The sequence below is a fragment of the Eulemur rufifrons genome, chromosome 15 (assembly GCF_041146395.1).
Source record: "Eulemur rufifrons isolate Redbay chromosome 15, OSU_ERuf_1, whole genome shotgun sequence".
Lineage (NCBI taxonomy): Eukaryota > Metazoa > Chordata > Mammalia > Primates > Lemuridae > Eulemur > Eulemur rufifrons.
The window spans coordinates 99,629,787-99,653,597 of NC_090997.1; positions in this window are offsets into that span (position 1 = coordinate 99,629,787).

Genomic DNA, 23,811 nt, shown 5'->3' on the forward strand with positions numbered 1-23,811 from the left:
CCAGCATTTTCTCTGGCAAGGATTCCTTTATACCTATTACCTACTCTCTCATTCTCCTATCTTTTAAAATATTTTCTTATTTTTAGTTCCTCCTCAATTCTTAAGGCCTTTCTTTTTTGCTCACATTTTGCTCACCCTTTGCATTTTTACAACTCTTACTCACGTTTCGATTGCCATATTAAATCATTTTATCAACAAAAATACGCAAACTCAGGAGAACAGCAGGGCAGCATGACACCCACTCATAGGAAAATGCATAGGGGGAAAGTGGGGTACAGGAGAGGATGAGGTACGTGCTGTCAGTGTCAGGTTCCTCTGTGGGTTATTACAACCGCCTGGGGGGCATTTCTCCCCTTCACCTGCTGTTTCTGAGTAGTGCAAAGCTTAGTTACCGGTTGAAAAAAATCTCATTTGAGCAAACATGATTTTGCATTTTGGTAATCTTATTCCCCTATGTGTCTAACACAGAAGAACAAATTCATGCATAGAGATGGGTATTTTAACCAAAGGGATGGTGTGAGAACTGGGGCCATCTCCCAGACCCGAAGTTGAGAAGGACAGGACTCCTGGCTTCATCCCACTTGGGAGTTTCTCAATGTGTCTCTGCTGAAATACCTTTATATTCTCTCTTATCTCTCCCACGTACCTAAAAGAATAGTAAGTCAAAATGTCTCTCAGGATTTACTTAATAACTGTGTATGTAATGTGCTAACTCTGTATGGATATATAGGATTCATACAGTGTGACTGTTGGATCTTTATTTCCCAGGCATTCTCAGAACACTTCAACACAAATACAGCCCAGCCAGGGCAGTAGGACCAACCATAGAACTCATGACCCAAGTGACATTACCAGGTCCCCTGACTCCCACTTCTACCTGCCTGTGTCTCCACAGCCTTGAGTCAAATGCCTGCCACCCACCTACTTCCCAGGGTCTCATAATCAGGCAAAAAACTAGAATCCTTGATTTATTTTTTTCAAACTGCTTTAAAAAGCACGATGCATTGCAACAAAAACCTTTACCAACTTTCATCTTCAAAGAAACACCAAATTATGTTGTAATTTATCTGAAACTTTAAGTTATTTCTGAATTGTTTCATGTTTTCAGCGTCTTGCTCCACTCACATTATTCACAATTCCTGGGAGGGTCTGGGACGTGAGCGCGGCATTGCAAAATAGGTCACTGGCAGGCTCAAGCCTGATTCCTGCAGCCTGAAAACATTTTTAGTTCAAATGTAAGCAGCCATAAACTTTGACTATGAAAGTCAAATTTTCAGAGGCTTCCGCTGCTTATTTGAGAAATCTTCAGGGTGCTGCTGCCCAGGGCACCCTTGTATGTCACAGAGGGCTGGTCACACCAAGACCGTCGTTAAGTCTAGACATAAAATGTCATTATCACTCTATTTGCATTTAACTTTTTAGTTAATGATTTATTCATTGGATGGGCACACACTGTGCAATGGAAACAAATATATCCCTGACTTGAAGACAAAAGAAAAGCTGAAAGAACTTTAAATAAGTTTCTTCCAGATCATCCTTCCATTGTATTTTGATGGGGAATATTTTCCTGCTTCTTCACAAGAGGGTTTCCTCTGGCTTTGTACTCTTTGACCTTTACCCACAGCAATCAAAAGCCCTCCTGGGCTTTAAGACTTTAAAGTCTAGGCCACCATGAAGGTAAAATCCAAATCCAAGACATGAAAACAATCCCCTAGCCACAAGTCAAGCAGAGACTAGGGACCAGTGACACCCAGCAGCAACAAACACTTGCATCTGGCACTGGATCAAGGGCAAACTGGTGAAGCCAGCCCATTCTTAGTTCTTCTTAGACTAGGGGTTCCTACCTGGACCAAATATTTCAGATAGGCTCCCCTTCTCATTCTTTTAAAGGTAGCAAGAAGTTGCAGCCACCCTTAGAAATACCCAGTGACCAGAATCTTAGGAATGGGCTCAAATACCTTTGGGTACAAAATTCACAGAAGTAACATCTACCTGGCATGCTGAGAGCAAATCCTAATGCACCTCCCTACTCTGCCCTCCTTGCCATTCTATACGCCAAAGATGGCATAAGCGATCTGCAGTAGAGGAAAACCTGCCCTCCTTTCCCGTGGCCAGCATGGCATTCCCGCCTGCCCACTGGTTATAGCCTATCCTCCACTAACCATCAATCAAATCCTACTTCTGTACCAAACACTGGTCATATCCTGTGCTTTGTATCAACCACTGGGCACCCCATACTCTCCACACCAACCTCTGAGAATCCAAATGACGCATTTAATAAGAATGCAAAAGTTCTGAGTATACTATGTTTCATGTGGTTTCTTTGTGTTATTTCATTGTTTCATTTTATTTTAACCCAGTCCAATAAAATATAACCTCCATGAGGACAAGGACTCTATTGATCTCAACGTTATATGCCCATTGCCTGTCCAGCACAATACCTCTCATGTAGTAGACTCAATAACACTTGGATTTAAATTTCTTTTTAATTTTAGTAGACTTAGGGGGTACAAGTTAAATTCCATTACATGTGTGGTTGATTCTGGGCTTTGGTGTACCCATCACCAGAATAGTATACATTGCACTTCACAGGTAATTTTTCATCCCTCACTCCTTCGCCCTCCCCACTTTGAGTCTCAATGTCCATTATACCACTCTGTGTGCCCTTGTGTAGCCATAATTTAGCTCCCACTTATAAGTGAGAACATGTGGTATTTATTTTTCCATTCCTGAGTTACTTCACTTAGGATAATGGCCTCCTGTTCCATCCAAGATGCAGCAAAAGACATTATTTCATTCTTTCTTATCACTGAGTAGTACTCCAGTATCCCACAGTATCCAATGTATCCCACATTTTCTTAATCCACTCATCAGATGATGGGAAGTTAGGTGGATTTCATATCTTTGAGATTGTGAATGGTGCTGCAATAAACCTATCAGTGCAGGTATCTTTTTGATATAATGATTTCTTCTCCTCTGGGTAGATAACTAGTAGTAGGACTGCAGGAGCAAATGGTAGATTTACTTTTAGTTGTTTGAGAAAGCTCCATAATGATCTCCATAGAGGTTGTACTAATTTACATTCCCACCAACAGTGTATAAGTATTCCCTTTTCACCACATTTGCACCAACATCTGTTGTTTTTGACTTTTCAATAATGTTCATTCTAATTGGAGTAAGATGGTATTTCATTGTGGTTTTAATTTGAATTTCCCTGATGATTAGTGATGTTCAGCCTTTTTTCATATGTTTGTTGGCCATTTTTATATCTTCTTTTGAAAAAATCATTCATCTACTTTTTAAGGGGTTGGTTTGTTTCTTGCTCGGTTGTTGAGTTCCATATAGATTCTGGATATTAGTCTTTTGTTAAATACATAGTTTGTGAATGTTTTCCTCTCATTCTGTAGGTTGTCTATTTACTTTATTGCTTATTTCTTTTGCTGCATAGAAGCTTTTTGATTTAATTAGGTCCTATGTGTCTGTTTTTCTTTTTAATGTGTTTGATTTTAGAAACTTAGTCATAAGTTCTTTGCATAGACCAATGTCCAGAAGAGTTTTTCCTAGGAATTCTTCTAGAATTTTTATTGTTTTGGATCTTACATTTAAGTCTTTAATCCATCTTTAGTTAATTTTTGTATATGGTGAGAAACAGGGATCCAGTTTCATTCTTCTGCACATGGCTGTTCAGTTTCCCCAGCACCATGTTATTGAAAAGGGTGTCCTTTCCCCAACGTATACTCTTGTCAATTTAGTCAAAGATCAGTTGGCTATAAGTCTGTGGCTTTATTTCTGAGTTGTCTACTCTGTTCCATTGATCTATGTGTCTATTTTTATACCAATATCATGCTGTTTTGATTAGCATTGCTTTGTAGTATAATTTGAAGTCAGGTAATATGATGCCTCCAGCTTTGTTCTTTTTGCTTAGGATTGCTTTGGCTATTCATGCTCCTTTTTAGTTCCTGATGAATTTTAGAATTGTTTTTTCTAATTTTGTGAAAAGTGATGTTGGTAGTTTGATAGGAATTGCATTGAATCTATAGATTGCTTTGGGCAATATGGTCATTTTAACAATAGTGATTCTTCCGATCCATGAGCATGGGAGATTTTTCTATTTGTTTGTGTTGTCTATGATTTCTTTCATCAGTGACTTATAGTTCTCCTTGTAGAAATCTTTCACCTCTTTGGTTAAATTTATTCCTAGGTATTTTCTTTTTCCGCTATTGTAAATAGGATCGAGTTCGTGATTTGGTTCTCAGCTTGATCACTGTTGCTGTATAGGAATACTATTGATTTTTATACACTGATTTTATAACCTTAGACTTTGCTGAATTTGTTCATCAAATATGAATGAGTCATTTGGAGGAGGCCTTAGGGTTTTCTAGGTATGAGATCATATCATCATCAAATAGGGATAATTTGACTTCCTCCTTTCCAATTTGGATGCCCTTTATTTCTTTCCCTTGCCTGATTGCTCTGGCTAGGAGTTCCAGTACTATGTTCAATAGAAGTGGTGATAGTGGGTATCCTTGTCTTGTTCCAGATCTCAGGGCAAATGCTTTCAACTTTTCCCTATTCAGTACGAGGTTGGCTGTGGGTTTGTCATATGTGGCTTTTATTATTTGGGGTATGTTCCTGCTACACCAAGTTTATTGAGGCTTTTTATCATGAGAGATGCTGGATTTTATCATATGCTTTTTCTGTATCTATTGATCATATAATTTTTGTTTTAATTCTATTAATATGGTGAATCACATTATTTGACTTGTGTATGTTGAACCATCCTTGCATCCCTGGAATAAAACCACTTGATCATGGCAAATAATCCTTTTGATATGTGCTGTTGGATTCAGTTTGCTAGAATTTTGTTGAGGATTTTTGAATCTGTGTTAATCAGAGATATTGATCTGTAGTTTTCTTTTTTGTGTTGAATTTTTTCATGGCTCTGGTATCAGGGTGATACTGGCTTTGTAGAATGAATTAGGGAGAATTCCCTCCTTAATCTTTTGGAAGAGTTTCAGTAGGATTGGCACCAGTTCTTCTTTGTATATCTGGTAGAATTCAGCTGTGAATATATCTGCTCCTGAGCTTATTTTTTGTTGTTGTTGGGAGATTAATTTATTACTGATCCAATCTCACTACTCAATTTTTTCTATTTAGGAGTTCTGTTTCTTTCTCATTCAGTGTCAGGAGGTTGTATGTGTTCAGGAATTCATTCTTTTCCTCTAGGTTATCCAGTTTGTGAGCATAGGGTTGTTCATCATAGTCTCTGATGATCTTTTGTGTCTCTGTGGCATAAGTTGTAATGTCTCCTATTTCACTCTGTGTTTGTTAGGATATCCTCTCTTCTCGGTTAGTCTAGCTAGTGGTTTATCAATTTTGTTTATCTTTTCAAAGAACCAACTCTTCATTTTGTCGATCTTTTGTATTTTGTTTTTTGGGTTTTTTTTTTTTTTTTGTCTCTATTTCATTTAGTTCTGCTCTGATTTTTGTTATTTCTTTTCTTCTGCTAACTCTGGGTTTGGTGTGTTCTCCTTTTTCTAGTTCCTTGAAGTGTGATGTTGGGTTGTTGATTTGTGATCTTTCTACTTTTCTAATGTCAGAATTTAATGTTATAAACTTCCCTCTTAGAACTGCTTTTTCTGTATCCCCAAGGTTTTGGTATGTTTTGTTTTCATTTATTTAAAAAAATTTAATTTCCATTTTTATTTCTTCATTGGCCCACTGATCATTCAGGAGCATGTTTAATTTCCATGTGTTTGCAAGTTTTTAATGTTCTTCTTCATACTGATTTCTAGCTTTATTCATTCCACCATGGTCTGAAAAGATGCTTGATATGATTTTGACTTTTTTAATTTTTTAAGACTTGTTTTGTGATCTAAAATGGGGTCTATCTTGGAGAATGTTACACATGCTGATGAAAAGAATGTATATTTTGTAGTTGTTGAGTGGAATATTCTGTAAATGTCTGTTAAGTCCATTTGGTCTAACGTCCAATTTAAATGCACTATTTCTTTGTTGATTTTCTGTCTTGATGATCTGTCTAGTGCTGTGAGTGAGGTGTTGAAGTCCCCAACTATTATTGTGTTGCTGTCTATCTGTTTCTGTAGGTCTAGTAATATTTATTTTGTGAATGTGGGTGCTCCAGTGTTGGGTGCACATATATTCAGAACCTTTATACCCTCTTGATGAATTGTTCCCTTTATCATTATATAATGACCTTCTTTGTCTTTTTTTTACTATTTTTGATTTAAAGTCTGTTTTATCTGACATACGTATAACTACTCCTGCTTGCTTTTGGTTTCTGTTTGCATGGAATATCTTTTTCCACCCTTTTCCTTTCAGTCTGTATTTGTCTTTATGGGTGAGGTGAGTTTCTTATAAGCAGCATATAGTTAGATTTTTTTAATCCATTTTACCAATCTATGTCTTTTATGTGGAACATTTAATCCATTTATGCTCTAGGTTAATAATGATATGTGAGATTTTGTTCTTGTCATATTGTTAGTTGATTTCTAGTTGTTTTATAATTTATTTTATTTATTTTTCTCCTTTCATCTTTGTGGTTTGCAGAACTTCTGTCATGTTGCCATTTAGTTCCTTTCTATTCCTCCTTTGTGTGATTGTTTTATAAAACTTATAACATTTTATATATTTTTTATATTTGTGTGTGTTTTCATAATAGTGAATATTGACCTTTTGTTTCCATGTTTAAGATTCCTTCGATTGTTTCCTGTAGGGCTGGTCTAGTGGTGACAAATTCTCTCAGCATTTGCTTGTCTAGGAAAGATTATTTCTCCTTCATTTATGAAGCTTAGTCTCACAGGATATAAAATTCTTGGCTAACAGGTTTTTTTCTTTCACCTCTTTAAAGATGCCATCCCATTCTCTTCTGGCCTGTAAAGTTTCTGCTGAGAGGTCCACTCTTAGTCTGATGGGGTTTCCTTTGCAGATGACTAGATGCTTTTTTCTTGCTAATTTCAAAATTCTTTCTTTTACTTCAACTATAGTCATTCTGATTATAATATGCTGTGGTGAAGTCCTTTTTGCAATGTATTTGCCTGGTGATCATTGGGTCTCTCGTATCTGAATGTCTAACTCTCTTGATAGTCCTGGGAACTTTTCATTGATTATTTCCTTAAATAGGTTTTCTAAACTTTTTGATCTCTCTATCCCCTTGGGAATACTAATAATTCATTAGTTTGGTCACTTTATGTAGACATAGATGTCTTGGAGGCTTTGCTGAAATTTCTAAATTCTTTTTTTCCTTATTTTTTTCTGGCAGAATTATTTCAAAATATCTGACTTAAAGTTCTGAGATGCTTTCTTGTGCTTAATCTAGTCAATTCTTGAAGCTTTCAAATGTGTTTTATATTTCCTTTAATGACTTTTTTAGTTCTAAAATTTCTTGGGTTTTTTAATGATATCTATCTCCTTGATAAATTTCTCATTCATATCCTGAATTATTTTCTGACTTCTTTACATTTGTTTTCAGATTTCTCTTCCATCTCATTGAGTTTCTTTAGAATCAATATTTGTAATTCTTTATCTGGAATTACAAGGAATTCTTTTTGATTGGGATCCATTGCTGGACAATTATTGTGGTCCTTTGGTGGTATCATATTTCCTTGCTTTTTCATGTTTCCTGTGTCCTTCCATTGATATCTCACATCTGATGTAGCAATCACTTGTTCCAATTCTTTGAAATTGCTTTCAAAGGGGAGAATTTCTTCCTGAAGGTTTATATATGTTGTTCGTTGAGTAGAATACTTTGGATTTGATTTTAGGTGCCTGTAGTAGTGTGATCTCTGTGTGATTTCTTAGGCAATACACAGGCTTAGTGGTATGTGATTTCCTTGGTGCCTTAGGGAACAACAGTTATTAGTTGAGGCTGTGGTGAAGTTTTGCTAAAGACTTGAATAGCAGCTGAGCCAGTCTTTGAGGCCCAGTGCTGGAAGCAGTGGGCTGATTACGCCTGATTTTAGGTCCTAAAGCAGCTCATACTGTCAGCAACGTTAGTGTGTCCTGGGGAGCCAATTCTTGGGCTTTCAGAGGGCTTGATCAGAAGCTAGTAATGGGAGCAGAGGGCTGGGTGTGTGGATGGGTTCTTAGGCCCCTGTGCAGCTGTTGTGATGTGGGAGGTGGCAGTACCAATGGTGGAGCCACCCACTAGGACCCAAGTGGTCCATGTTGGTCTTACTGGTAGCGGCAATGGATTGGGCAAGCTAGTCCCTAGCCCCACAGCTGCCTGCAACAGGGTAGTGTGTGTTGTCCTTGGTGTGCTTAGGAGAGCTTGGTCTCTCTCCCTTGTCCCTTCCTGGCCAGGTGGCAGATGCAGTCAGGGGAGGCAGGGGCCAGTGTTAAAATCTCAAAATGGCACCAGATATAGTCCTGCAATCAAAGAGGGCAGAGCTCCTTTTGGGCAAGCAGCATGGGCAAGAAACTGTGTGAATACTGTTTGCTCATGTCTCAGTCTCACAGGACTCTGTACCAGAGTGGTGGAAGTTGTCCTAGGTATGTGCAGGAGAGTTTGGGCTTCCCTGTCCCTCCTCAGCTGGGCAGGGCTCCAGCTGCACCAGTCCCAGCACAGCATGAGGGTAGGGTGCTCTATCCCCAGCTTTAAACTCCAAACTGGCATCTTGGGCCTGTGATCAGAAAGAGTGGGGCCTCTTCCAGGCAAACAGCACATGCAAGATACTGCAAGGAGTTCTGTCTACTCACAACTCAGTCCCCTAGTATGTATAGGAGAGCCTGGGCTCCTCTGTCCCTCCTCAACTGGGTGGGGCTCCAGCTCTGTCAACCCAAACTCAGTTCAATGGTGGGGCACAGTCCAAGGCCTCAAAATGGCACATTGGACCTGCAAACCAGAAGGCCTGGGGCCCCACACAGGCAAGCAGCATGGGCAAGAAACTGAAAAATGCTGTCTACTCAGTCTTAGTCTCAATAGCAGCCCACAGCAGAATGGTAGGCACCTTGCCAGGGGTTCATGGGAGCTCTTTTATCTTTCCTGGGAGTTGCACAGTAGCTGTAGGCATGCCCACAGTTGCCCAGTATCTAGGCTCTCAGAACAGCACCCAGCTCAAGCTGCTCTAGGCTCAGATGCCTGTGGGATTCCATGTGAGTTCCCTTTCTAGAACAATGTCTCCATGCAACCTCCAAGCAGCTCCTCATGTTAGTACCTAGACCTGCATGGGTCAAGAGGTTTACTTGTAGCCAAGATTGTAAAACCTCATCTTGGTGAGTGGAGCTCTCGGTCCAGGAGCTTACTGGCTCCTGTTTCCCTTCTCTTACTATTTGCCCAAGTCCAGGAGCTTCTCTGGCTATTAGCCAGTCCCCGGCCAGGCAAGTTGCCTGAACCCTCTCCTTACCCACTTTGGTGCTTCCTATCTCTTCACTGGTGAATCCTAGCATTCTCTCCTATAAATGAGAGAACATGGTTACCACTTTGGTTCATCTTCATGGAGGACGCACATACTACCTATGTTTCGTCAGCTATCTTGATCTTATCCCCTCAGTAATATTTGTTGAATGAATGATATCAAATGGAAGAAGGGGCCTGGCATGGTGGCTCATGCCTGTAACCCCAGCACTTTGGGGAGCCAAGGGAGGAGGATTGCTTGAGGCCAGAAGTTTGAAGTTGCAGTGAGCTATGATTACACCACTGCACTCCAGCCTGGGTGACAGAGACCTCTCCCTTAAAAGAAAAATTGAAAAAGGAAAGCCTAAAAGACATAATTCCAAATGTGATGTGAGCTATTGACACACAAAACTAACCTAGGTTAAAATTCTTTTCAATATTAAAAGGTATCTGGTTTTAAACACTCTAAAACATCTCTCAGAAGGGTTTTTTGTCTCAATGATAAACTCCATGCAGGCAGGTACCTACTTTTTTTTTAAACTAGGATCACCAGCACCTAACACATTGCCCAGCACATAATAATAGGTATTCAATAAATATTAGATAAATGTATAAGCTATATGTAAGTTGCCTAGGCAATTGCTTCTTCACTTCCCCACTGTGGAAGACCTGAGTCTTTTATAATTTAGGTTAAATTTCATTTTCTCCAAGAAGCTGTCCACTCAAAAAGAATCTTTCCTTTCCTTATTCTCTCATAACATGTGGTTTGTACCTATCAATTAGATTGTGAGCTCCTAGATGACAAGGAGGCTCCCATTTTTAAATTTTTATTTACTTCACAGTAATGAGCACAGTGCTTTGAATGTGGAAGGGGCTTTAACAAGAGCTAACTTTTTAAAGACCTATTTTATTATAACTGATGGGCTTTGTACTAGTATCGGAGCTTTACCCAGAGGGATTCGTTTAATCCTTACGACAACCCTAGAAGGTATTATAGTTTTGATCAAGATCCCATTTTATAGATGAGGAAACTGAAGCCCAGAGCCATCACCTAATAAATGGCCAGAATTCAAATTCACACATTGTGACTCCAAGTCCATCCCCCTTCACCAGGAGAAAACAAAGGGCTACCTCTACAAAGCCAGCTAAACATAGTCTATGACCAATCAGAGCTTGTAGGTTAAGCAGTCTTCACACCCACAGGCCATAATAAGAGCACACAAAGAGATGAAGCAATGAGGAGATAAAAATCCTATAATTTACATGTTTTTTATAATAAGCAAGGAAGACAGTAGATGAGTTTTGAGTAGATTTTGCAATGTTATGAAATATTTCCATTAAATATTTCCTGTCCTCCTACTTTTCTGATTTGGGGTACACCTTGATGCACAATGGAATTTTTCTTACATTCATAATTACACAGTACACTAGACTTTTCAATGTGAATTGCTTTAGTTCAACATGAAATGTCTAATAACTCAACAAATAACTCAACAAATAGGAAATGCTGTTGGATACATACTTTTTATAGACTTGGAAAGTAAATATACATTTTTCTCTTCTTTGTCGAATACACTTTGCCATCTTTAAATAAAGGGAAATTGAATAGGCCATAAATTTGTGCTGAGCCTGAACTATAACCTAAATGGCTTCAACTGAAATACTCTTGTGTCTCTCATGTCTTCAAACAGTACTAAAATACAAGTGTGCTGCTTCTAAATCCTTTCATTTCAAGGATTACAGAGACACATAATGATGGAATTTACTTACACTTCACAAAGATCCTAGAATATTCTGTGTAATCAATGTGTACTAGTTTCAATTACAAATATTAATAGAATCTCAGCAAGCACATGTTTAATGTTCACATTTTCATTTCTTTTTGACAGATCCCAAATACTGATATCATGTAGTGATTTACAATAGGATAATAATACCTGCTGCATAGGTTTGTTTTCAGGATTTAAGAAGATGCCATATGGGAAGCATTTTATATGAATTTAAGGAATGCATACTACAAGGCCAACAGGTTTGGTACAGCCAAGGTACCAGTGAGTGAGCCTAGCCTGACCACCTCACCTCAGCTGGTGTTATTCTGAGATTTCAAGATGCCCAAGTTTCTGTATGTAACCCTCTCCAATGACAAGGGTCTACTTTCATTACAATCTTAAACCATGCAACATTTTGAGGAGGCAATTTTTCAATATCTATGAAAATTAAGTTGTGGATCCCCTCTAACCAAACAAATCCACTTCAAGTGGTTTATGCTGTAGATCTATTCACACCTGTACCCAAAGACAAGTCTTCACATAAGCACAGATGTCTAGCAATGAGATGGCTCAAATAAGCAGATACGGCACATCCAAAGAGTAAATAACTATAAAGTAGGAATAAAGTGTGGCTCATCCAAAGAGTGGATAACTATGGGGCCATTAAAAGAATGTATGGTTGATTTGGAACCTCAAATTTTAAAAAATTGATAAAATTAAATAAATATAATAGCTGCCAAACAGTATAGATAGGATGCCCTGTGGTTGTTTTTAAATTAAAGAGAGGCATACATAGAGAACTTGTATAGGCACAGATTATGTCATAAAGGATTCCCAAGAATGTGGGAAGAGTGGTTGCCCCTGGGAAGCAGAACTACAGATTGAGATCTGGTGGAAGGGAGACCTATTTTCATTATAGACCTTTTTGCACATCTGAATTGCTTTCACTATATTGAAGTATTATATTTTTAATTGAAAAACTAGACAAATTTTTCCCTGCGTGGTAAGGATCAACAGTCATCAATTCAACTGTATGACTGGAGACCAAGTAGGCCTCCAGACTTCTGTTTCAGATAGGTGTAATGCTGAGCCATAAGAGAGAAGCAGGAAGCATGGCTGTGGTAGGACAAGACACACACACACTCTTCAACTGGTTTGTGCAAAATCCCTTGGTCAGGTTGCTCTCTGACCTGAGTAGCCACACTTTCAGGTATAATATGTACACCTGGAAGGAAGTTAAAAGCAAGTAAGGCAAGACAATTGCCCTGAAACAGCCTAGTAAAAAATTAGTTTTGGCAGGTTGGAGCTTCTATTACTACTCACATCACGTCTTGCCAATACTGCCTATAGGGTGGGCCCAGCCAAATAACAAAACTTGTGTAGCTAGAGCATTAAAATTTTAATAATATGCACTTGATGTTATGTTTTATCTCATAGAGAGTGGTGTGAAACACTTAAGGAAAGTGTCCATATTTTAAAACATAAGCATGTGGCATAACTTAAGTCTCTAATTATACAAGAATGAATTATTAAATGAAAAATGTAATTAGATGTTTAAAATGTTACTAATAGTTCACACTAACAAAACAAACTATAAATTATATTTTTGAGCATATAATTCAGGCACCAGTCATATAGATTTAATGTCCTTGAGGAATATCAGATGTCCTCAAGATTTGGAATGTGATTTAATTGAAAGATATAGGGGAAAAACTTTGTAGCCGGACAATTCCCCATTGACTCCATATCTAAAGAGGATCAAAAGCATACATTATTCCAGCTAAGGTTAGCAATAATTTATGCTGAATAAATTATCTGCAGTTTAGCTTCTTTCAGCCAGGGGCACAAGAAGTTATGCAATGGAAAAGGCTGTGTACATGCTAGTCAGCGTGTCCTAGCATGCTGGGACCAACCCAGGCTGGGACTGGAAAATTTGAGCGTTGGCCCAGTTTGATACTAACTTGGTACAAAGCCAAGTCACAGGCTCCACCATGAGCAGAAGCACATTCCCAGCCTCCACCCACTCACCTTGCCTGACCTGCCCTTAGGAAGTGTAGAACACATACCTTAGAAATAAAATGGAATAATAATGCACCATTTAGAAGTAAAATAAACACATATAAATCAGAGGTGCATGACAGAAAAGATCTTACTGATACTGGTGACAAAATATAATTAATTCTCTGAACCACAAGGAATTCCAGATCTAAGGGGTGCCTGCAAATACTGAGCCAAAACTTACACAGAAGTGGCAGGCAGCGCGAGAAAGGTTCCAGAAAGATCTACCCCAAGAATCTCTTTCCAGGAGCCAAGTCACATGGGGACCGAAGGAAGGTGGGCTGGGCTCGCTGTCCTTGTCATTTCTGAGAGAGCCCAGCCCACACGCTCCTTTCTATGATTGAGTCAAACAAAGGCGAGACCTTATTAGGAGCACGGGCTTAAACTGTCTAAGAGGCAAACGCATTAGTATGTTCAGTCACCTTGCAAGCTAATGACTAGACACTTTAGAGCACAAGGGATCATTATTCCAGCATATCATCAGTGAACTTTCCAGAAAAGCTAATTAAAAGATCCATTAAAATGCTTACCAGAAAGTTAGGGGTTTATCACAGAATCTTATTCGCATTTGAAGAATTTGCAAGATTTTTGCCTTGCCTTCTCCTACCACCTTTTATTTCCTTCCCTGTGATCTCTACAGATGAACAAAATTAATTAGGGAGATTCTTATTTTCCTTTTATCATAATTTAAGTATCTCATTATTTTCCCCCTTCCCTAATATTGTTTGCTACTAACCTGACATCGTAACCCCAAAAGAATTAGAGGTGGACAAGTCCCGTGCAGACACTGCTCTAGGAGGAGTCCCTGTCTAGGGCAGCGGCAGCCCACGCTTGCCCAGAAAATCTCTTTGGGGCTAAAGCCCAATGTGCTGCTTTCACATCAGAAGTTTCCTTAGATCATTTTCATATATTTCAATATCCTTTATTTGATGTCCTCCAAAGCGGGTGCACACAAGCTGGGGACTACAAAGGTAACTAATTAGGGTGTCGGAAGAAAATGTTAGACTTTATGTTTCTTTTTTTGTCTCATTTTCATTTTGCATATGGTTTACAATAAATAAAATGCATCAGGAGAGTAATACACATCATTTGTAAAGTATAAATAAATAACCATAAATCAGCAATGTGGGCTCAAAAAGGTTTTACTGCTCAGGTGAGCAATGAGAAGAGACCGCAGTGCAGGCCTGGAAGGCCACCACGGCAGCATGGGGTGACCTGACAGTGCTGGAAGAGCACTCGGAACCCTCCTAGAGGACCAGCTGTGTGCACACTGGACCTCTTCAAACCTCCCACGGACACAGAACAGGCTTTATGCCTAAAAGGAATAAAAGGTGTTGGAGTCACCTGTGAGTTAACCTTGCTTGTCCCACACTCAGAAATCTTAAAACATGAGCAAGTGAAATTGCTGAAAGGCCCAGAGTGATTCTTTTGCCTGAACCGGGAAAACTGCAGAAAACAGAAAATGCCAAACTACCCTGTACGTTTGATTAACTGAAAGTGCAGAGCAACAACCTGGCCTTCTTCCTTCCTCCAAGAACAAGGTCCAAATTAACACCAACTCTTCTTTTTGATTGATTCATTTGGATTTTTTCTTTTTTTGGTTATAAAATAATAATACGTGACTCTTACAGAAAATCCAGAAAATTAAGAATAAAGAAAAAAAAAGTTGCCTGTGATGGCTTTTTTTCTCCCAAATAAAAACTCCAGAGTCAAGAATCTATTGAAAACCATGTACTATAGATGTCGTCATAATTATTACTCTGCTTGCCTGGCGTCCCCTAACAGGGGAGAGGGGGCCTGTGTTCAGTGGGACTGCAGGTGCCAGGAGGGCACAGAGTCCATCCCTCGCTGTGGGCTCCCCAGTGCCACTCAGGCGCTGACACACGGCAGTAAGTTCAGTACATATCTGTGGGATGAACAACATTGCTTCCCCGTACAACGAAGCCCATATCATCTTTGTAAAACTATGACAGTGAAGAAATTAGAAATGGGGAAATGAACAAGCCAAACTAACCTGCCTGAGATTCCATTTCCTCATTCATTCCTTGAACAAACATTTATTTGGACCAACTGTAGGTCAGGCTCCATGCCAGGTACAAGGTACACAAAAAATGAATTCACACATGGCCTCCTGGAAGAGATAGACAAGGAAGGTGGTGGCTAAATGCAGGGTGTGATAGCCCACATGGTAAATCATGCTCTACTAGCAGAACCCAGAGACAAGCATCCCATTGCCAAGGAAGCCTTCCTGGAGGGGGTGATTTCTGGCTGGTTGAATAGACGTATGAGTAGCTTCTTCTGGGAAGAAGAGTGAGAAAGGGAAGTAAGAAGAAGAGACTTTAGCAGTATCTGCAGTGTGGTATTTATTTTAAAAGACAGTAAATTAAACCAAAGTGTCAATGGTTGTTAACTCAGGGTGGCAAGACATGGATGTTTGATACATTGTTTTTGTCCTGTTCCTAAACTTAATTTCTTGGGGTGGGGAGAAGGCAGGGTGGTAAGTGGGAGTTAGAGCTAACGCCTAGCAAAGAGCAGGAGGTCCTGGGCAAAGGCAGTGTGAGCGAAAGTACACGCAAGAGAACACAAGGGCAACATGCTGAGTCGCATCTGCCTGCGCATGAGGTTGTTACACAGATCAAGTGAAAGAGGAAATATGGAAACACTTTGCAAAGCATACAGCTCTGTGGTAAGTTTTTTTAACTCTTTAATATAACATTTCATTTTATTTATAGATTATTTATTTTTATTTTATTATATAATTAATATATGATGATGACTTTCACGCAGATCAAACTTTTCACCATCCATTCTAGAGACCTGGAGGTATCAGTAGTTACAGCTTCCCCTAATAAGCCAGAGACTGAGAGGGAGCTGCTGTCGCTCACACAGTGGTAAACTTTTAGGGACCAATAAGGCCTCAGACATCAAATTCTACATCAATGAATAACCCCCGATGAGAATATTTCTATGCCAGTCATGTCACAAAAGACCCCGGTGACTTATGACAATGACAGAATCTTTCTGAATACTGAAAGTATTGCCCCTTCCCTTAATCTCTGCATTCACTACACTATCAACTATTAATGGAAAATTGATTTTGTTATTTCTGGTGCTTATTCTCTTATCTACGGAGAAGCCAAAGGGAAATCCCTATGGATACAGATGGAGGGAACCATTCTTTACACATTTTTTTGGATATGATTTTGAAAGCCTAAGAAAACGGAAAAATCACAAGAGAAAGAAATTTGTGTCATGCAGAGTAAAACTCAGTACCTGGAAATTTCACCGCAGGAAGTTGAAATTGACAGATAGAAACTAGACCAGTTTCATAATGTCACTCCCCAAACTCACAGTGAAAAACTGTTCTGAAAGTCTAGCTTTTTCCCTCATAAATATCATAAAAATGACAGAACTGAAGGGGCATTAGAAGGTCAACTGCTCCAGCCTAATGCCTCGGGCAAAGGAGTATATTACCAGATAAGATAAACACCTGCATGTACTGTTTTGTTGTGCTTTTCTTAATATTCAAAAATATATGTTTCTTTTAATTACTTGATCACTGTTCATTCCATTCAATCTTTTAGTCAGAAAAATTTTAATTGGACTCATTTTCTTTGCTTGATTCTCTGTAAGGATGAATTGACTATTGGTATTGTAAGAATATCATTTTATATACTTGAAATGAGTTTCTGCCTTTTATTTCCAATAATATGGTAAGCTAGATACTATAAACAAGTTGGCTATAAACAACTACAAATGCTTAATAAAATCTGAAACCTCTTTACCTACACTGATGAGCCAATAAGACAGTAAGGAAACACTCAGAAGCCAAAATTCGAGTAAAAGCCAGTCTCTGAATGATTAGAAGAGCCCCAAAGCTACCTCTTGCCTGAAGTCATTTGCCAAACCATACGAACTTGAACTTGGTCTTCAAGGTCATGAGGGGGACAAGGAATAGCAGACAATGCCTAAGATGGAAATGACCTAAGAGATATATATACTGCCCGACAAGGATAGAACCCCAAAGGGCTGTGCTCTCAATAAGAGTAAAACAAAAAATAAACCCTTCCCCCTCCACAAGGCCACAAGAAAGTCCATGTCTTAACCTTAGAGGTGAAAAAACATCTTCCCTGAGAATTTGTAACCACAAAGAAGCCCTCCTCAGATGAGTTTGCATTTCAAAATTATACTATCTGGCATTCTGGAAAATCAAGATGTTTATTTTAAAGGGATCCCATGTTGGCCATGCCCCCTAAGCAAATATGAGTCTTTTCTGACGGAAAAACAAACTCAACACAGATCTAATAAAGTTCCCACAGATACAGACCCAGAAACTACGGACCACAGGGAAACCACTGCACTCAAGTGAACAAGGCACCCTCATTTTGGACTGAGTTTCTAGCATACAATGAGTTTCTAGTAAACAATATGAAAAAGGAAAAGAATATCAAGAGTTAATAAGCATTTTTTTTCCAAACATCAATCTCAATTTTTTCCACATTTCATAAGCTCTAACAAACACACATCAATATTATTTACCAAATGCTGAAAATTATCATATAAGCTATTATTTCTATAATATGTTTTTCCTAACAACATTTCACCCAGAGCCTTCTGTCCTCCTGCATGGTATATTTTTGGAAGTATAGACATGTGGCAAAATTGTAAGGACAGCAAGGGAATGCTAACCATAAAAGTCAGTATGTTGGTCATATTTGAAAGATGGAGGAAGGGCAGGACCACGCAATGGCCACGAACCAACTGACCTCTAGCCCTGGGGATTCTCGGCCACCCCAGGACCTCCTTTCCCCACTCCCTTGGGTTTCAGCCCCTGATGCTGGGCCCTGGTCATCCTCTTTCTTGGTTTCTGTTCTCACTTTGCCAGAGCAGCCTCCTTAAAAAAAATGTTTTTAAATATATATAATGTATATACATATATAATAAGATGAAATATATAAAATGAAAAATACATTTTGAATCATTTCACATCAGGAATTTTTTTTATTTTACCTTCACACACACAATATATAATTTCTCTGGGTACAAAATTCTAATTGATAATATATTCCCTTAGAATGCTGAAGGTCTTCTCTCACCCACGATTGCTGTTAAGAAAATCCAATGCCATTCTGATTCCCAGTATGGCTTTGTCACTTTGGAAACTTTTAAGATCTTCTCTTTCCCCCGTATTCTGGTACATCATAATAAACTGCCTCCATATCAAGTGTTTATTCATTCACTGTGCTGGATACTCAATAAAAGAGTCGTGTTCTAGAGTTGTAGAAATTTTTCTAGTATTAGACCATTAATATTTCCCTCTCCTCCACTCTGTTCTTTCCTTTTAGAGCTTTTAGTAGTCACATGTTAGACTTCCTGGAATAGTCCTCCAATTCTTATCTTTCCTCTCTTATGTTATATCTCTTAATTTTGGTTTTTATGGAGGTTTTGGGTTTTTTTTTTTTTGTTTGTTTGTTTTTTTTTTTTTGGATGTTTTGTTTTGTTCTGTTTGGGGGAAGATCCTCAACTTTATCTTCTAATCTCAGTATTGGAATTTTATTTCAGCTACCTTATTTTTAATTTCCAATAACATTTCACCCTTTCTGGTTGCTCCTTTTTCACCATATTCTAGTCTTATTTCATAGATGCACATCTTTCCCTCTCTCCTAAATTGATTGATTAAAATTAATTTTTATATTTTTGATGTTTTCTTAAGTTCCCTGTCTTGCCTCTATTTCCTCTAAAGTTCTTTTTTGTAAATCTGTTTGTTTTAGCCTCTCTCATTGCAGAGACTCCCCACAACTGGTAATTCTCAGCTGTTCCCTTTTACCTAAGACTGAAGCTGTAAAAATCTAGACGGAAGCTCTCACTGCCTGGACGGGGCTTGCCTGGCTGTGGGCTCACCATACTGTGACGGGCTGACAAGTCAGTCCCTGCACTAGAATAACTTGAATGTCAATATGCAAAGGTCTTTTCTGCATGGCCGGACTGTTTCTTCCGGGAAGAACCTACCAATCTTCTGCCCTAGCGGGACGTATGCAGGGGCAGGCGAGGGTAGGATGAAATGCCGCCTTCCGGTGTTTGGGGAGCAGAGCAGGGGACGAGGACAAACAGACCAGTCGCAGGCATCTGCTTCATCCCCTGTACTAATTCCTGACTCCATCCCTCCCCTTCACTGTGCCTTGTTGTCACTAACTCCTAATTCTCTCTGGTTTCATTTAAAAAGTAAACCTCTTGTCTCCCGCCTGTGGGGGGCAGTCAACCGGATGCACTGGCTGGCACAGGGCCTCGGGGTCCAGCCACTGCACAGCCAGCCTCCCGGCCCTCTCCTCCTTCCAGCCTGGCGCCTCCTCGCTCCCGGCCTCCCTCGGCAACTGAACCCCGATGTCCTCACTCTGTCCAGCTTCTACAGCTGTAGGGCGGAGCACACTGTAGAGTGGGGTGGATTGGCTCCCTCCTCACAGTGTCCAGGATGAAGGCCCTTAGATTGTCATTTCCTCCACTCTGCCCATTCGTTTGCCACTCCAGCCTTCTAGAAATAGTCTCTTATTTGCTGGTGTCTCCAACTGCCCTCTCTTAGTGCTTGTGGGTTTATCCATTTCTATTCTTTTGCTGCCATTGTAGTTAGATTTGAGGAAGGAAAAGAGATAAAGATGTGTGGATATTCTGCCACATTTAACCCCAAAAGGTCAAGTTGCCCTTTGAATGGCCTGGCTGGCAATGTGTGGCCGTCACATGGTTCAGACTATATCTCAGACTATATCTCTTAGCCTTGAACTTCCTATTTAAATATCTGGCTCTTCACTGAAAAGGTAGATACTGTGACTTACCTTAATTGTATTACAGGGGCTTAGAACAGTAGATATTTGTTGAATGAATTAAATTAGATGGCTTAATTCTTGATCGTCTATAACAAAATCAAGTCTTATTTGTTAAGCACCTTGTATATGCCAAAGCCTGATCTAAGCACTTCACAGTTGTTATTTTACTCACTTTTACCCTCATGACAGTGCTACGACATAGATAGGATGGAGTCATGTTCACAGATGATGAAACTGTGTCTCAGTTGGGCTGAGTGATTTGATTACAGCCATACCACTGGATAAAGTGTGACCCAATATTCACATCTACATACCCCTCAAGCCACAGACTTTGCTGCTTCACACTACACTGCTCCCCACCAAAATATAACAGCAAGAGAACAGGAGCGGCAAGACTTCCAACACATAGGAATGGCATTAAAGGGCTTATATCCAGAAAGCATGCACCAGGCAAAGATGGGACAGAAAAGATTATCTGAACCAAGATTAAATGCTATTGAGTGCTTATTTGCATTTGGTGGTTCAGAGTTGAAGACAGCTTTTCAAACTTCATAATTAGTATGTATTGCACATGGCAGTTCTAAAAGTGCTTTCAAACACATTATCTTGTACAAATAGCTAAACAAAATGATCAAAAGTCAACTAGATGTGAATAAGGTGCTTTTAAAGTCCTAAATAAAAAGTTTTAAAGGCATATTTTTATTATGAAAATAGAATATATTTCAGAAAAATATTTGAGTAACTACTGCCCGTAAAAATAGACAAATCAAGTGCATACTGATTAACACAGTGAATTAAGTATCCCCAACTGTAAGTATGATTCAACATCATATTCCCCTGGAATGTATTTGGACTTGGAATCATCCATTGAACAACATATTTTCATTCAAAAACATATTGAAATATAAGCAGCTCTCACAATGCTTGCTTTTAGAATCGTCAAATTTTGGCTTTGCTGAAATTAGTTCTCCCAAGGCTTCAATTTCTTCTGCATACACAATTTGATACCCTAATTGTGAAACAAAAACAGAATTTTTCTCATAGCAAAGGATGCCATGCAATTAGATTCAACATATTTGGAAACCTGACTGTAAACGAAGGTCTGTGCTAAGCATTCTGGCAAATTTAAAGCTGAACAAGACATGTTTCCAAACATCATGGCACCTCTACTCTAAGAGAGGAAATAAATACCTGTAGCTTAATACAAGGCAGACACGAGCAGCACCACGATACTGGATGTGGATACAACATGCTGCTATCACGTCTGTGTCCCTCCCAAACTCTTGTGTTAGAACCAAAACCCCATGGAGATGGTGATAAGAGGTGCTTACGCCCTGAGGGCTCCACCCTCACTGATGGGATTAGTTCGCTTATAAAAGGGCTGGAGGGAGCAAACTTGTCCCTTTTTTTCTTCTTTTGCCTTCCGTCCCTTCTGCCATCTGAGGACACAGCGTTCATCGCCTCCACAATCAGAAATCTCCTGGAAGCAGAGAGCAGCCCTCACCAGACACTGAATCTGCCTACGCCTTGATCTTGGACTTTCCAGCCTCCAGAACTTGGAAAAATAAACGTGCATTGTTTATAAATTACCCAGCCTGAGGTATTTTGTTATAGCGGCACGTACAGACTGAGACACATGCTGTGGACACCCAGAGAAAAGGAAGGGTAAGAAACCGGGCAGATGAGGAGCTGGATGAACTGACCTTGGGAGCACGGGTCGGGGAGTGGATCTCAGCAGGCAGAGGTGGGAGCAGCTGCCCCCCCCCCCAGCCAGGGCCCGGGTGAGCAGACTCCCCGAGGGCAGGGGGCGTCTAAAGTGAAGCAGCACGGGGTTCCAGACATAAGTGTCTGGGGAAATGGATTCATTCCCTACGGCTGCCATAACAAAGTACCATAAACTTGGTGGGTTAAAACAACAAAAATTTTATTTTCTCACAGTTCTGGAGGCCAGAAGTCCAAATCGAGGTGTCAGAAGATTGGTTCCCTGGGAGGCTGTGAGGGAGACGCCATCCCCTTCCTCTCTCCAGCTTTTGGTGCTGCCGCAAGCCCTGGCGCCAGGCTGCTTACCTCCAGTCCCTGCCTCTGTCTTCACAGGGCCTTCCTCTCTCTGTATTTCTGTCTCTCTCCTCTTCTCTTCCCAGGACTTATCTTTGGATTTAAGATCACCTCACTCCAGAGTGATCTCATCTCAAAGTCCTTACCTGAAAAGACCCTTATTCCATAAGTCACATTCTGAAGTTTAATGTGGACGTATCTTTTGGGGAACACAATTAATTCAACCTTCTATAAGGCATCTCCCACATAAATGTATAATTTAAAAAGTAGATTTTCCTTGCATTTATATTTGGTTATAAGTTGAATTTTAAAAATATCCAAGCAATAAATACTTAGAGACAATTTAATTACCATGTTTTCTTCTGAATGTAGTTTTCAACTGGTGAGCAGGGCTTTGAGATCATGCCCAAGTCCAGGTGACGATTGCTGAGGGAGGGCTCTCCAAACACACACCTCCCACAATACCAGCCACTCGGTATTCCTGGATCCACAGCTGCCCCAGAAGTTGGCCGTGAGTAATGCAGCCCTGGGCAACCCTTCACCTTTGGTACCAAGAGGAGGACAGATCTCTACATCTGAAAAAATGCCCTACAAAATCTTAAACACGAGACATGGATCAAAAGCATGGTAAAAATTAGGGAAGAAAATAAAGTCCAAACTAATCCAAAAGTGTGCTTTATGCACAGGAGGCATTTGGAGCTGAACCCTAAGAATGGATTTTGTAAGGCATTTTGTAATTGCCTTAATTATGGAAAACACTTTTTATTGGATTAGAAGTGCAATTTGATGCTCTTTCGGCATTGGGTAAAGAACTCGGTAATTGTATAAAATGATGGACAAGCTTTCAGTCTCCTGCACTTGTTTTTTGACTCTGTGATTTAAGTGTGAAATTGATCTGAAGTCTGTGTGGGTCTTCTATCAAGTTATGCTCAAATGTAAGCAGTGCAGTTTCATTTGCACTAATTCAGTACAAAATATCCTTTCGGTGTGTAAAACGCAAATGCATCTCCTAGAATAGAGAGTCCAATTTATGTCATGCTCTAATCATAGCAGTTCTAAACTAATTTAACACCCTGAAGAAGTTAATTAACATCATTAAAAAGTGCATCCAGTCAAGTATAACATGTGACCCAAATAAATAATTGAATGAACTTTCCTACTCCAGTGGTGACATGTTCCAAGGCTGTCCTCTTTCATCAGACCTGGTCAACAATTGTTTGAAACATCTGACACCGACCACATTAGATGATTTTCATGAAGGTGTAAACCTACATGGCAGCCTAATAAACAACTTAAGTTTCATGGCTGACATTGATTTATACATCTTCTAAAGAGATGGTGCATGAAATGATCAGAACAGTCAATAACACAAGCAAAATGTATGGGCTTGAGATAAGAGAGCAGAAAACAAAATCAATGCCTTCCAGCTATTAACAGCATGCAACAGAGTTCATAATAGATAGCATTAAACTTGAACAAGTTGCATCATTCAAATATCTCAGAGAAACTGTCACTCCAACAGTAATTGCAAGAATAGCATTCACATAAATGAGTGTATATGGCTTTAGCTTGGTCACTGAAGGCATCTTATCAACTAAAAACTACTTAGATGAGTTGTTTGGGGTGTATTCTTATTGCAAAAATTTTAGAGGTCACTAAGCATACTAATAAGTATCATTAGGTGTATAAAACTTAGATAATGAAGAAAGTCAATATGTTGCTATGAACCTTCACACAAAAACAGATACACAAAGGG